This window comes from Gymnodraco acuticeps, unplaced genomic scaffold (assembly GCF_902827175.1).
Source record: "Gymnodraco acuticeps unplaced genomic scaffold, fGymAcu1.1, whole genome shotgun sequence".
Taxonomy (NCBI): Eukaryota; Metazoa; Chordata; class Actinopteri; order Perciformes; family Bathydraconidae; genus Gymnodraco; species Gymnodraco acuticeps.
In genome coordinates this window covers 865,653-881,911 of record NW_022991818.1, presented here as the reverse complement: position 1 = coordinate 881,911, position 16,259 = coordinate 865,653, and positions in this window count along the sequence as shown.

Genomic DNA, 16,259 nt, shown 5'->3' with positions numbered 1-16,259 from the left:
CCTGACCTGAATAAACTGAACATTGCTATATACTGGTTGTATCTGAGTCGTGCTATTGGGTTCTGATCTGTACCTGTGATCGTGACAGTTTGCTTCTATTGTATTGTTCCAGGTATTCGTCTGTGCTTTTTTTACAGTGCTAACATCTTAAATAATTAGCCGTCATCAACCATTGGGTGTTTGGCTAATTGGTCCAAGTCTTGAAATGACAAACAAGTGGCTTTCGGTCAGATTCCCTTGTGTTAGAGAACCGTGTGCAGTGTGTGTCAAAAAGTGCCAAGGTGAATTGCAAATTGGTTGCAAAGCTGAAAATGTGTTCAGAGTTTTGTAGACCTGAGTTGAGCTTAAGCCCTTTGAGTCTCAGTTTCAACAATTGCTTTTGTGTAATTTTAGTGTGTTAGGAATTTAAAATAACTGTCTTGAGAGTTGAAGTTATAGTCTACTAATGTCTGGCTTTTTCGCCTCCTCTTCAGCTCCTCCCACTCCCTCCTTTCTCAGCTTAACGTGTCATTCTCCACAACAATGTCCTAATGTTAACCAGAAAAGAAGCATGTCCCAATTAGAATGTTGAGTTTGATCAGTATTCAACACCCTCATGAAAGATGATTAATGTGATGCGGAGAAAAACATCTACCTCAATCCTCTCTCTGTTGATAAAATTCACATTTCGTAATTTCTTCCCTTAATTGTGACAACGGCAAAACTTTTCATTCGAGGCGCCTCTCTCTCCCGCATGCCCTGAGGGGGAAGAGAATTGCTCCTTGGGTTTGTTCTTTATAACGGAGTCTGCCAATCTTTTTTTTCAGTTCCTCTTTCCCCCTTCAATTATTCCATTCACATTCTCCCACTGAAGATATACAGTTTAAGAATTTAGAATTAGTTTTGGATAAGAGAAAATTGTTGTACTACTTTATTTAATCTTAAATCATTTGTACCTCCCAAAATCATTACCTCCACTGTTTCCAAAATAATTATCTTCAACGTGTAATTAACACAAAACGTCCTCATCTTTTGCATCAAGACTTATCTTTCGCCAAGTGCATAAAATACATTACTTTTAAAGATTCAACAAATTGTCAGTTTATTTGTTGTGTTTTCCAAACGTTGAAAATAGATGGACAGCAGTAATCTTAGCATTGAGAGCTGACGGTCGTTATCTGACTCAAACCCTCCTCTTGTTCAGTATATGAAATGGTCTCTGAAACTTTTTTTTATCTTCCACCAGCCCATCATCTTTAATGGACCTGTGTGTGTATGAGTGTACGAGAGAAAGAGGAAGATAAAGGTGCAAACAGATTGTGGCGGCACGTGGGGGGTGTTTGTTGGAAATCCTATTCAACTAAAAGCCAGACAACGCCACCTCGGGAATTGCACCCAAGGAAATAATTATTCCAAGTACCAACAAGGCACTCAGGTTCGTGATACTGAGGGGCAGGAGACGTGGTTCCAATTTATCAAATGTTTTATTTCTGGCATTAAAATATCATTAAAAACACCATAAGATCATAATACACACTGAAAATAAAGGGGGGGAACTCTTAATTCAGGGATGCTGAGGTGATGAGGGGTGAGAGGGATCCCAACAAAGTAAATTAAGGCACCCGTGATCACTACACACTCACACGAAGGAACACAAATCAGGGGGGAGCACGACACACAAAGGGGGAAGCCACCACCGGGGACACCAGCACCACACCTTTGGCTCTCAGCAACTAAGAGGGGCAAACAAGAAACAATTACTGGGATAAACAGTAAACACAAATTAATACACAGACCAACACATAAGATAAGTATAAGACAATAAAAAGTCAAGAATACTACAAAATACTGATTTCAAGTAACTGATATTAACTGAAATAAACAAAACAAATTTAAAGCAACAGGGTCGAAAACTAAACCAAAGAAACGAAAATCAACCTAACAGTCTACTTAATCTTGAATTAAATAAACAAAACAAACTTAACTCAATGAAATAACTAATCATGAACAGAGATTAATCGAACAGTCCGCGATAACAATGTTTAAAATATGGCCCTGTAATGAAGAGCAAATGCACAGTGATACCAAGAGGCTGGTACAGACAATGTAGGCCAAGAGCAACACCCGCCAGACAGTAGTGTAGCGGTGAAGCACAGTAGGGCAGGCAAGCCGGCTGTGCAGACAGACACAGCCGTCCAGGCAACAGTCAGGCAGGCAAGACACTCGTAAACTTAGAGCAGTCGTGGATGCAACACAGACGTGGAGTCAAAACAGCAGTCCTTTATCACGCTTCCAGCGCAGAGCCTAGCAGACATACAGTTTAAGGTGATGTTACGATAACAATACTAGGTTAAGAACATTCAGGAAGAATGATACTAGCAGAAGGTCTACCTAGCGATCAGGCCAAGTTCAGACAAACACACAGCAGGAGAGCTTCATTTACAGCGGCAGCAGACATGGGCTGCAGGATCCCTGCAAGGGTCTACAACCAGCGATACATTTAGTATTTAGGCTAATTGTCATGCTAGGTGTACAACAGGGGTGCCCAACCTTTTTTTAACCGAGAGCTACTTTTAAAGTTGCCAGTCTTCCGAGATCTACCAGTCCAAATAGAGAGGCGTAGTTACTGACAGCCTACTACCAGGTGAATACACACTTCTACTTTTATAAAACTGACCTTTGTACGATGAATACTTCATAAAATACTGCAGATCCTTTATCTTACCTCTTTCTAATCTACACACATACAAGTATTTAACTGAAGCTACACAACAGTGTTGTTGATATGGAGTTTATTCACACGTCACATACTACAGTGGGTAATGTTTTCAAGAAACATTGAACAGTGCTGCCACATATGACACAGGGAAAAAAGAAAAGACTCTGAACCCTTTCTTTGTCCTTATATAAAAATAGTGTTGCTACAAAAGTATAAATGAGGCTTACTAATAAGACAACTCAGATCTGAAGCTACACAGGAATCTGCTGCCAAAGTGCAATAAAAAAGACAAAATTAATAGAATCAAACCCTTTTTTTGTTGCATTTTAGTGGAGTATAAAAATAAATGGCTTTAAAATAGGATGCAAGCAACACTAGTTTATTAACCTGAATTTATAATAGACTATAATCAATTTAAACAGAACAGATCTTAATGTTTGCATTCTTATACCATTTTGTACAATAATTGTAATGAATAAGTTCAAACAAACAAAAACTTACAGCTGATTAATAACGGTATCTAACTTGAGTTCTCATTCATAACACTCCGTTCGATGTCTCACTATGGGATGCGCCTCATCGCGGAGCAAACAGAAGCATCAATCTCATTACGCCAATCCTGATTGGCTGGAGATCTTGACGTCAGCGTCAGGGAAATCACCCCCTATAAGTAGCTTGCGCCACAACGCATGCGCCATTCAAACACCTCTTCTCGCTTCAGAGCACATCTCTATAGTAGCCGGACAAGCTTAACGGTCCACAGACTGAACCCAAATATAACCATTTCGGTCGACGGGCGCTCGCCGGCTACTCCTTCTGCTTCGCAAGAAGACGGTAATACTAACGCCAGTTAGTATTAAAATCGACCTCGCCGTTCTTTCCCCGGAAAGTAAGGTAAGGTTTTGATTTTTCTCAAGCTAGCTACGCACCTGTTGCTAGCTAGCTTCCCCTTACTACCGACACCACGGTAGCGAGGACGCTTTTCTTTTTCTCTCTCACGGAGGAGAAAAGGATTAGAAGTATATTGACACACCAGTCAATATTCTTTGAGAACAAAGGACCCACACCGTCCCTTTTTCTCCGGATTAAGGACGGGTTGGTAACACTTTTTCTCTCAACGACGTACCTGTTACGAGCGGGTCCTCTCCACGCCACGAGGCGAACAAGATGGACGCCTCTCCCCCTCACACCAGAGGAGTCAGGGACTCGGAGGCTCGGTCATGCGGCTGCGGGTTGAAGATAGCAGGCACAGACTCACACCAGGTCTGCTCGTCCTGCCTCGGGCTGGAACACGCCCAGGAGGCTATCGACAACCCCGGCTCGTGCGGGCATTGTGCCCTTTTCACCCGAAAGAGCCTTCACCGACGGCTAGCACACCAAGCTAGCTTGTTGGAACAGGACTCCCTCATGTCCACTGATTCGCCGTTTGGCAATCAAGACACGGGGGCGTCCGCCGCAGAGACTGAGCCCCTCACTGTGTCGGTCTGGGGCTCACTAACAGCGGCAGCTGCGGAACCGGGATCCCACGCCGTTCAGGCCGGGACCCGGTGGCGGCAAGAGACGCGGGAACAGAACCCCACGCCTCACCAGGCGGGAGCTCCCGGCGAGACCTCACCATGGTCTCGCCCGCAGAGGCTCGGCCTGCTCCGCATACCGCCAATGGAACTGCTGGTGGCAGCCCACCTCCCACCGAGGATGGGTCACCAAGCAGGAACCCCACGCTGCCAGAAAGGTGGACCGTTTCCAGTCGACCATGACTGAACGGTCCTACAGAGCCGCAGCGTTGTCCGCCAGGGCTCTGAACGTTGTTCAGGATGTGCTTGACATGCCCATCGTTCCCGAGGGGATTTTCGGCTCCGCTCTTGCTTCCATGCAGAGGAGATGCGAGTCGAAAAAAGAAGGAGGACGAGGCCCTCCACCTCTGCCTCCCTCGAAGGGCCCAGCCGCTGCCTTCGCAGCGGCAGCCCTTCGTCCAAGCTGCTCCGAACCCTGCTCGGTTCAAAATACCGAAAATGCAGAGGTCGCAGTCCGCCCCGAGTCCCCAGCCCAGGCAGGGGACGAGGGCGAGCTGGCCTAGAAAATCTCCGGTTCCGGCTGCAGCCCAGGCGCAGCCAACCCAGAATTTCGGCCAGCAGTCGAGGAAGAAGAAGCGAGCGGCGTGACAGCCCCTCCTTCTCCCCTCTGTGACAGAGCTGGAAGTCTACGGTTCCCCAGCTCTAAATGTGTTCCCGCCGCCTCGAGAGATGCCTCAACACCATCCTCAAGTCCGCGTAAACACATGTCACACACTTATTGATTTTTCTGTCATAAAACATTTTCCGCTGACGCATCCAGGCTTCGAGCCAAGGGCGCAGCTCGAAAATGAAAAGAAAAACAATAAAAACAATAAACAGTCCGTCAACTGTTCCCCTTCTGAGAGCAGCTATGGCCTCTCTCAAAGGGCGGACAATTGACGGGTCTGTGAAGGCACCACCGTCACGCGCATGCGCAGTGCCGGCTGGGGCTGTAAAGGCACCACCGTCACGCGCATGCGCAGTGCCGGCTGGGGTCGTGAAGAAAAGCCCGCCCCGAGTCCCCAGCCCAGGCTGGAGACGAGGGCGAGCTGGCCTAGAAAATCTCTGGTTCCGGCTGCAGCTCAGGCGCAGCCAACCCAGAATTTCGGCCAGCAGTCGAGGAAGAAGAAGCAAGCGGCGTGACAGCCCCTCCTTCTCCCCTCTGTGACAGAGCTGGAAGTCTACGGTTCCCCAGCTCTAAATGTGTTCCCGCCGCCTCGAGAGATGCCTCAACACCATTCTCAAGTCCGCATAAACACATGTCACACACTTATTGATTTTTCTGTCACAAATCATTTTCCGCTGACGCATCCAGGCTTCGAGCCAAGGGCGCAGCTCGGAAAAATGAAAAGAAAAACAATAAACAGCCCGTCAACTGTTCCCCTTCTGAGAGCAGCTACGGCATCTCTCAAAAGGCGGATTACAGGCGGGTCTGTGAAGGCACCACCGTCACGCGCATGCGCAGTGCCGGCTGGGGTTTTTAAAAGCACCACCGCCACGCGCATGCGCAATGCCGGCTGGGGTTGTGAAGGCACCACCGTCATGCGCATGCGCAGTGTCGGTGGGGATTGTCGAAAGGGGGCACCACTGTGTTCAGACACTAGAGGGCCCCATAACACAACAAATAGAGACTCAGAGGGGAAGAGATGTGACATCTCCACTGGCTCTAAGGAGCATGCAGTGGAAGATGCTCACATCATCTGCCTGGGTTTTCAAGACAGTAACACGGGGCTACAGACTCCAATTCGCTGTCACCCCCCCTCGCTTCTCGGGCATTCTGCATTCGCAGGCCCGAGGAGAGTCAGCCCATATTCTGGAGAAAGAGATTCTCTCTCTCCTAGAAAAGAGGGCTATATCTATTGTACCCGCCGAGCAGAGTCAGGGCGGCCTCTATTCCAAGTACTTCCTCGTTCCCAAACGGGGAGGGAACGGAATTCGGCCAATACTTGATTTGAGGGCTCTGAACAAATATCTAAGAAGATATAAGTTCAGAATGCTCACTCACACATCTCTGCTGCGGCTCGTGCGACAAGACGACTGGTTCACATCAGTCGACCTGAAAGATGCGTATTTTCACATCCCAGTATATTACCCACACAGGAAATATCTGAGATTCGCATTTCAGGGGATCTGTTATGAATACAGAGTACTCCCCTTCGGTCTGTCTCTCAGTCCAAGGGTGTTTGTACGATGTACGGAAGCCGCGATAGCCCCGTTAAGACAACAGGGTATTCGCCTGGCGACCTACCTGGACGACTGGCTGCTTCTCGCACAGTCGGAGCAGGAGGCTGTTACGCAGACGAATGTCCTCGTAAAGCACCTGCTCAACCTGGGTTTCATAATAAACACAGAGAAGAGCATGTTGTGCCCCGCGCAGACTATACTCTTCCTGGGTTTACGCCTGAACTCGGTGCCCTTTTCAGCTCGCTTGTCAGCGGATAGAGTGAAAGCTTTCAGAGCTTGTCTCGCTCTTTTCCAGCTGCGCAAACATGTTCTCTTCAGATCATGCCTGCGATTGCTGGGGCTCATGGCGTCAGCCATCCTGGTCGTACGACTGGGACGCTTACACATGAGGGAGTTTCAGCGCTGGGTGGCCGCCCTAAAACTCTCCGCGCGCCATGGCGCGCGGAGAGTGATGGTTACTGTGAAATGCGTAATGGCACTGCGCCACTGGCTGCACCCGACTTTTCTAGTACGAGGTGTGCCTATGGGTGCTGTCCTTTCACGGAAAGTGGTCACCACGGACGCATGTCTGACAGGTTGGGGAGGTATTTATGAAGGTCGCCCGGTGAGGGGTCTCTGGAGCAGAGACCTCCAGCGGGCACACATAAATTACCTGGAGCTTTTAGCGGTGTTTCTCACCCTAAAACGCTTTCTGCCTTTCCTCAGGGGACATCACGTCCTCGTGAGGACAGACAATACGACCACGATATCGTATATTAACCGCCAAGGGGGTTTGCGTTCTCTCCAGTTACACACACTGGCGCGCAAACTTATCCTATGGAGCGGTAGGCGTCTCCTCTCTCTGAGAGCGACGCACGTACCGGGAGTGAGGAACCTCGGGGCAGATCTACTGTCCAGAGGTATACCACTTTATGCAGACTGGACTCTACATCCAAGGATTGTGAGCCAGCTGTGGGTGCGTTACGGCAGAGCCGCGGTGGATCTGCTCGCATCGAAAGACAACGCTCAGTGTCAGCTGTTATTTTCGATGCGCGATCTAAATGCACCGTTAGGCGTGGATGCACTCGCGCACAATTGACCCTCGGGCCTTCTGTACGCGTTCCCACCCCTGGCTCTGATACCCCCAACTCTGGCCAGAGTGAGAGAGCAACGCCACACACTTATCCTGATAGCTCCGCACTGGCCAGCTATGTACTGGCTAGCGGAGATATATCAGCTGCTGTGCGGGCAGCCATGGCAGCTCCCACTACGCAGGGACATACTGTCCCAAGCGGGGGGGGCGATCTTTCACCCACACCCAGAGCGCTTGGCTCTATGGGCCTGGCCCGTGAGTGGTACAATCTAAATACAGTGTGACATGACGCTGACCCTGGCAGCTGCCAAGCGAGCCAGTGGCACTCATGCACTATCTGTACAGTTTTCATGCACTCAGTTTGCCCCAGGGCAAACAGAGTGTAGTTGAAGCCTGACCCTGCCTTTATCTTAAGGCGGTCGGTTCGGGTACCACATTTGACATTAAGGCATCCTCCCCGCCACTGTATTCCTCCGGGGAACAGCGGCCGGATTTGCCGTGTCCAGCCCGTGCTTCACGCACGTACAGGGACAGATCAAGGGTGCTTTGTCATAATGACCAACCCCTTGTGTCCTGGGCTAACCCTTATAAGGGCAAGCCTGTTACTAAGCAACGGCTCTCCCACTGGTCTGTGGAAGCAATTGCTTTGGGGCTCATACGAGTCAGAGTTCGCAGGCACCCTCGGGTCCGTGAGCTCTTTCGACTCAGGGTCTGGCTGCATTCTGGACTCTGTCCAGGATGTCTCCCATCAAAGACATTGGTGCAGCGGCGAGCTGGTCCTCGCCGCTCACTTTTGTCTGCCTCCTAACAGGCTGGACGTTCTGCTCCCAGTGTGACTCAAGCAGTGCTGGGCACCTGGTTGAGTCAGAGCTCTACCTGTTAAGTTATGGTTGGTTTGGTGATTTTCGAGATAAGCTCGTCTGGCAATACGGGAGCTACAATTTCCCATAGTGAGACATCGAACGGAGTGTTATGAATGAGAACTATAGGTTACTTACGTAACCCCAGTTCTCAGAGTAACATGAAGTGAGATGTCTCACCAGACGGCCCTCCTTGCTATGGTGAAGCGAGAAGAGGTGCTTATTTTGAATGGCGCATGCGTTGTGGCGCAAGCTACTTATAGGGGGTGATTTCCCTGACGCTGACGTCAAGATCTCCAGCCAATCAGGATTGGCGTAATGAGATTGATGCTTCTGTTTGCTCCGCGATGAGGCGCTTCCCATAGTGAGACATCTCACTTCATGTTACTCTGAGAACTGGGGTTACGTAAGTAACCTATAGTTTTTATTATATCAAAAACCTGTTGAAATGCTACTGTTATTTTTACTGTCCCCCAAAAGCGTGTCGGCAGCCTTCAGGAAAGCTTCTTTCACAACTTCGCCGTCTTTGAAAGACTTCATGTGTTTCGCAAGAACGTGCCTGACACGATAAGATGCTATGGTAGCAGCCTTGCTCTTGTTGTTGGGCCTGGTGAAAATGGACTGCTGTGCATTTAGCTGTCCTTTCAGGCCTCTCCCCTTTTGGGAGCGTAGGGCAGAATTAGGAGGGAATTCCGTCTCGTAGCGTTTTTGCACTGTTTTGAAATGCCGCTCCTAAATTACCCTTCTTCGATAAAGCCACGCTCGCATTGCAGATGAGACAGATGGACTTTGAATTGGAATAGATACACAAATAATCATCCTCCCACTCGGAGTGAAAATTATATATTTTGGGCTGTTTTGCTTCTGCCATAATTGCGGTCTTGTGTGTGTGCGGACTGTCACTCCTGTTGACACGGACAACGTCAGCGAAATAGTGCCCACTGCCCACCAGCCACGCCCCGACACATGGGGTCACGCCGGCCAATCACAAAGCTTTGATGCGTTCAAGTGCATTATTCTGGCACGGGAAGATTATGTTATAGGACATTAACGATAAAACAGAATGTTGTTGTTCTATTTTTAGACACATCTCGCGATCGACTGGGAATCTCCCCGCGATCGACCGGTCGATCGCGGGGAGATTCCCAGTCGATCGCGAGCTGTGTCTGGTTGGGCACCCCTGGTGTACAACAAACGGCAGCCACTGCAAACTCACCGGTGCCAGCGGAGAAAGCACGTCAGCGGAACCCGGAAGTGGCCTTCGTGCCAAAGAGCAAGTGGGGGAGCAAGAGCGACACTGACCCCTCTTTATAAAGGTTGCCCCGTGTGGTGATAGGGCTGAACAGTCTATCCTGCTACAAGATGTTGGTGTGTGTTTTCTTTTTCCCTCTAAAAAAAAAAAAGTTGTTCTCTACCCAGCAGAAGCTGTACATGTTGTCTTCTTGGCATAAATATAGAAAAGACAAGCAGCAGCCCATTCACCGGGCTCTGAGACTTTTATATAAATAGGCCCTAATTATCAGAGGAGGGCTCAGAAGGACAGACAGGCGGCCATCTTGATACTTGTTTACGCTGTGGTGCTGCTGTTGTAAATTGGATGCCAGGAAACGACTTCTGCCCTCTAAAAAGCCTGCCTGCCAGAGTACAAATAAACTCGAGAAACACTGGCAGGGAAAGTACAAAGAGGGTAAAAAAAAAACACACATCAAGACAGAGCACATGGACAAAGACTTGCAAACACAGCCATCTAGACATGGACATGCGGTACTCACACTAACATGCAGCTAAAATCATGCACAAAAAAAATATTGTATCAAACATAGCTTCCCCCAAAATGTAATGTAATAAGATGTAAATAAGTATTTATACAGATGCCTTTTAATTGTTACTTATGTGCATGTCGTATAATCATGTTGTGGCATTGGTATATTGTATTCAAAGGGGTCTTAGGGGAGTTATTGCCTCTCCTGTGACATGTCTCCATGCTTCAATGTTCAAAAAGCTCTTTATTTTTCTCATACTGCCTGTGCTGCAGCACCTCTTTTCACCCTCTGTCTGAAACCAGAGCCCATTCTGCTCTGATTGGTTAGTTAGCCGGCTATGTTGTGATTGGTCAACCGCTAAAAGATGTCCTGCCAACTTAGCTATTAGTATAATGTGTCTGAGCGCTAGCCCATATAGCACAGGTGGTATAGTGATGTCACTATGTTACGCAAGTAAACAAGGAGTAAACAGGGAGTAAACAGGGAGTCCAATGGAGATATTTCAGGCAGGGGTGGGGGGGGCAGTGTGTGGGAAAGAAACTTCCTCTGGAGGGTGTTAGAAATTAAAATCAATGTTTTGATGGCATAATGTACCTTAAATGTACCTTCAGTTTAAATGCTGTTTTATACTGAAAAACCAAAATTATTGTGCACAACCAGTTAAGCTTTTATTCTGAAAATCCTTCATCTCCGGTTAGCATGTGGCTAGTTTACCATTTCTTATAGAGGTTAATTTAGTAGCGAAATGACATGGAGTGATGCACACCGAAACCTACTGATTTTAACACTGCAACTATAGACGTATTATTATTGCTGAATATTAAATGAAGGTATAGTTTATTTGAATAAAGTTATTGTTTACAGACGTGGGTAAGATGTGACAACATCCGGAATGACCAGAAACCAAACCAGCCGTGAAGTATTTTCTGTATTTTTTAGAATATTAACTACAACGTTTAGAATGTGTTAAAGGAAAAGTGATGAAAGACAATATGAGGAGAAGAGGCGTGTTTAAGTATATATTGAATGTACAATGCCTGAATCCTCTGTTTAAACGTAACGACGGACATTAAGATGTGGAGGGCCGGCCCGCAGGGAGGAGCCTGCAGAAGCTATATAAGAGCAGCACCTGAGCGGTTCGGCCTCTTTTCTCTGCTAGCGGGGAGTCAGAGGCAGCTGCTTTTCTGTCAGAAAATATCCTGTTTGTGACTTTACCGCGCCTTTTTTATTAATTAAAGTACCAATTTCAAAACATCTCAGAGACTCCATTTAGTCTCCTTTTTAAGCTTCTCTTTCCTGGACGCGAGAATAACCATCACAGTTAACAAGGGCTCTTTGGGATGTTAGCCTTTGCATACCATTTACATGCACAAAAACCTATATAACACACCACAGGGAAGAAAGAACCCCCAAAAGCATAATCTGGCTCCTTTAATTGAAAATACTTCTAGCAATACCACGCCATAAAACACTTAATTACTGCCAAAAGTCGTACATTCATATTATCAATATGTAGAGGCAAAAATTACTGTTTTTGCTACAAGTGCACCTGTCATGCTATTTTTAGGCAATAACATAGGTCTCAGATATATACAAATATATAAAAAACATGTCTATGACAGAGGTCGCGTTAACCGAATATTTTCCGTCTATGACAGATTTCTTTAACAATGACGGAAAAATCTGATGATCCAACCCAGTCTCACAAAAAAACGTGTAATAACTACGTTGGTCCACAACGTAGGACGTATTATTTATACAAAAACATCCTCTGAAATTGTAAGATCCCTACGTTTTTTTTCACCATTCATTCCAATGACTGGCGTCTATGTCACGTGATCTTCAAATTTCTCCCTGCAGAAAAAAAAAACATTAAAATGCGTTTTGATGTCATTTGATGCGAGAAATATGAGTTATTATTTCAGATTATGTGTGCAGTGGATGTACATGATCTTTAGTTTACTAGTTATTACGAAGATTACTTCAGGACATTGTGTCTGTACAACGTTTTCATAGTCACGAAGGTGGTTGCTAGGGATGCTGCTATCGATATTATTTCTGTTATGTTGTGTAACTGTTTAATGGTGTTATCTTTATTGCTACCCCCTTCCCCGTCAATGTATAGTGTTGGTCCACAGCGCAAACGTATTAGTTTAACAAAATCTGCATCTAAAATTGTGGCATAGATACGTTATTTTCCTCTGTGCAATTCTCCATTTACTCAACAATAACACATAATTATCCTTGTGTTTATTTATTTGTTTGATTAATAAACACAAGTTGGAGTCCGTCAGGACCGAGGGTCGGAGCAGCTCATTTGCTTTAGAGAATATTACACCGGGAAGTAAGTATTCTCTCCGCTTCGCTTGACAAACCCCGTGATAGTCCTCAAGCTCTGTGATTGGAGAGTGTGCTCCGAGGGTTACGCCGAGCCTCGAACAGCACTTGAAATGGGATGGACCCACGGCAGACTGTCCAAAACTGAATTTGAACGGGTCCACCGCGTCCCCCCCTCCCCACCCCGTCCCCAGAACTACACATGCTGGCTATTGTGTTTCGCAACATGTTCTCTATCTATGGCACGTCTCTACTGGGAGTTGTAGTTTTAAAAGACGTTTTCGTATTTCCCATAATAAGAAGTTGTCAGTATTAAACTGTGTACATCCCTGGAGGTTTAGGGGATAGGAACACTCAAATTTAAAACATATAATTAATAAATGGGTGAAAATGGCTTGTGCCCATAATGGGCAGCATTAATATATATACCCACATGCCAGCTAAGGTCAGAAGAGCTTTATTTAACAGCTGGTCTTATGTCTGTGACCCCTCCTGTTGTTAATTGATGAGCCTGAAACATGCACTTGTCAAGGTTCAGAGGCACATTTTGCAAATATGGGAGTAGCCATCGATCATCTTAAGATAAGATATACTTTATTGATCCCAAGTTGGAAACATTTGCGTTACATCAGCATGTGTAACAGTTGTCAATATGCAGTGGTGTTTATTTGTAAATCATTTAATATAATCACACAAATTCTGTGTTTTATATTTAATAATTCTGTGTTCTTTATTTATTGATTGTTCAATACCTGACAAGGCTGGAGATGAAAAACTTTCGTCGCATGTTCCTCAACAGTGCATTACAAGACATCTATCAATATGTGTGTACCTCCACCATTAAACTGTCGTATTCTGCACATTTCTTATACTATCTACATACATCTTATATAAGAGTATAATACATATGTATAATATCAGTTAAAATAAGTGCTTCAACATAGTTAACATTGCTGGAGGTATACACAAAGTTTTTCATTCATTGCATAACTACACCGTTTGTGAATATGATATGTCAATAAACCTTAGAAAATCTTGAAATCTTGAAAGGGATGTGCAAAATAGTCATTATATACAGTCTTTAATTATCTATTAGTAGAGAATAACGAGTAATGAATATACTTTATAGGGATCCTATTAATATCTAATAATACAAATAATGAAATTCAATAACATGCTTTAACCACTAGGTGTCCCTTTATATCAGCTGTGCACCTTTATGGTGTAAATACAGCCTATCTACCTATTGGATCAAATATAAAAGTCAGCCGAATTAGTGTTGATACTGCAAGGAGACGTATTGTGTGAAAATAAATGTAAGATGTTGTTTAATGGCTGATATATTTATGATCCACGTCACGTTTTCAGTGTTGGCGGCAGCTCCTCATGTTTGTCTAGAAGTCTTCTCATCAGGGCTCTATAAATAGAGAACTACGGCAGATATGTAATATTTAATGCAGCCGAACCGTGTATTACAATGGCGTTATGTGATGACCTCCAAAGAGAAAAGCAAGCACACTCGGAATAAAGTGTTTTCGGTCTGTTTCCGGTATTTGTTAATGACGATGTGCTGTGTGATGTGAAACTGGAATTGCACAGGGGAAAATAACGTATCTTTAGATGCGGATTTTGTTAAACTAATACGTTTGCGCTGTGGACCAACACTATACATTGACGGGGAAGGGGGTAGCAATAAAGATAACACCATTAAACTGTTACACAACATAACAGAAATAATATCGATAGCAGCGTCCCTAGCAACCACCTTGGTAACAATGAAAACGTTGTATCGACACAATTTCCTGAAGTAATCTTCATAATAACTAGCAAACTAAAGATCATGTACATCCACTGCACACATAATCTGAAATAACAACTCATATTTCTCGCATCAAATGACATCAAAACGCATTTTAATGGCCAAACTAACTTTAAAATAGACATTTTACACCGAGAATAAAACGAAGTTCGGCCATGTTTTTTTTCTCTGCAGGGAGAAATGTGAAGATCACGTGACATAGACGCCAGCCATTGGAATGAATGGTGAAAAAAAACATAGGGATCTTACAATTTCAGAAGCGTTTTTGTAGAAATACTACTTCCTACGTTGTGGACCAACGTAGTTATTACACGTTTTTTTATGAGACTGGGTTGGATGATCATGCCTGCCAAAAATGAAATGATATCGTTTGCGAGTATTTGCTTTACGCTGTGGCACGCTCCTGTGAGGTGCAGTGGGCATACATAACACGGCATAACACCGGCGCTAACAGAACTAACGAGTTCACCCCGCCTCCCCGTTGACAGTTCACAAAGCGTGCTCTAACTCTCCCCACCCAGTCAGAATTGTGTAAAGACCGACAGGTAATAATGGATTTTGACGGAAATGTTACAATCCTGTCCGTCAAAATGACGGGCAGCGAAAAAGTCTAGCCCAACCTCTGGTCTATGAAGTGTTATGCTCAAAATACCAAACAGATCACCATGCCTCATATCCCTCTATTTCACTCAGCCTGTCCTCCTCCAAAAAACGACCAATTGTTCAGGAGCTTATTATAACCTATAGTCACATTTTAAAGTTTAGCACCTCTAGTGGTCGTGTAAGAAACAATAATTTGTAGCTTATGCTCCCGTTGATTGCAAACGCTCCGGAGGGTCGTATATTCACAAATAACCCTCTCTGGAAAATCCTAAATTGTACGATAGTTTGGCCATTAAAATGCTTTTTGATTTGATTTCTAGCGAGAACTGTATATTGTACTTTTAGAATCCACGTCCAGTGGATGTGTAGGATCTATAGTTTGATAGATTTTACAAAGATTATTTGAGGTCTCGTCAGGAGAACATTAATATACAGATGTAGCACCTAATTTCAGACAGTTTGAAACGCGAGGGCCGTGATTGGTACGTGATCTGCCCTCGCTCAAGGGAAAACCTCCAGCTTGACTTGAGACTGCCCCCGTGATAAATAAATGTAATTATAATGAAGCCAGCTGCAATGGATCATTGATCCACCAGGGGGTGCAGTGGGGTTCCACACTGGAGCTCATGTGAAATAAAGTCAGATACAGTACGCTGGATGTACAGTGGAACTTTGTTCAGATCCATATGTCACGGATATCATACTCTGTGCTAAATAAGAGACATGTAATCATTTGCAAAACATCACCATGTTGTTATTTAACAAATAATGTTGCTTTGTCGAAAAAAACGAACGGGAGGAAATGCAGCCCGGCTCTCGATTTTTAATCCTAATTTAATCATCATCTTCACCACGATCATTTATGTTTATGTTCGCCGAATTGACATGAAATCACTGACACATATGAATATACTGTATTCAACTTCATTAAAACGTTATTAACGTGCCTAAACTCAGTAATTCACAAAACATATTTATATTTTAATGGAGCCTCGTCGGCAGATCATGATCCCGACGCGTAGCGGAGGGATCTTGATCAGCATGAAGGGTGTTATTTTCCCCATAAGGATCAAGTCGCTGCAAATTATCCCGCTTATTACATGGCCACATTCTCAACAAAGTAACGACATGACTCCCAATATTAATTGAAATGCTTTTATGGATTTAGAAAATGTTTTTATTGATTTAAAAAATAGTTGTATGCAGGGCCGGCCCTGACCAATTTGCTGCCCTAGGCAACATTTTAGCTGGCGCCCCCCCCCCCCCAAAATGCAGACACTCACTATGACTCACGCATGCATGCACGTGCACGGTTGTGGCATGACCACCCAAACAGAAAGATATGGACATAAGATGTGTGCAACTGTATT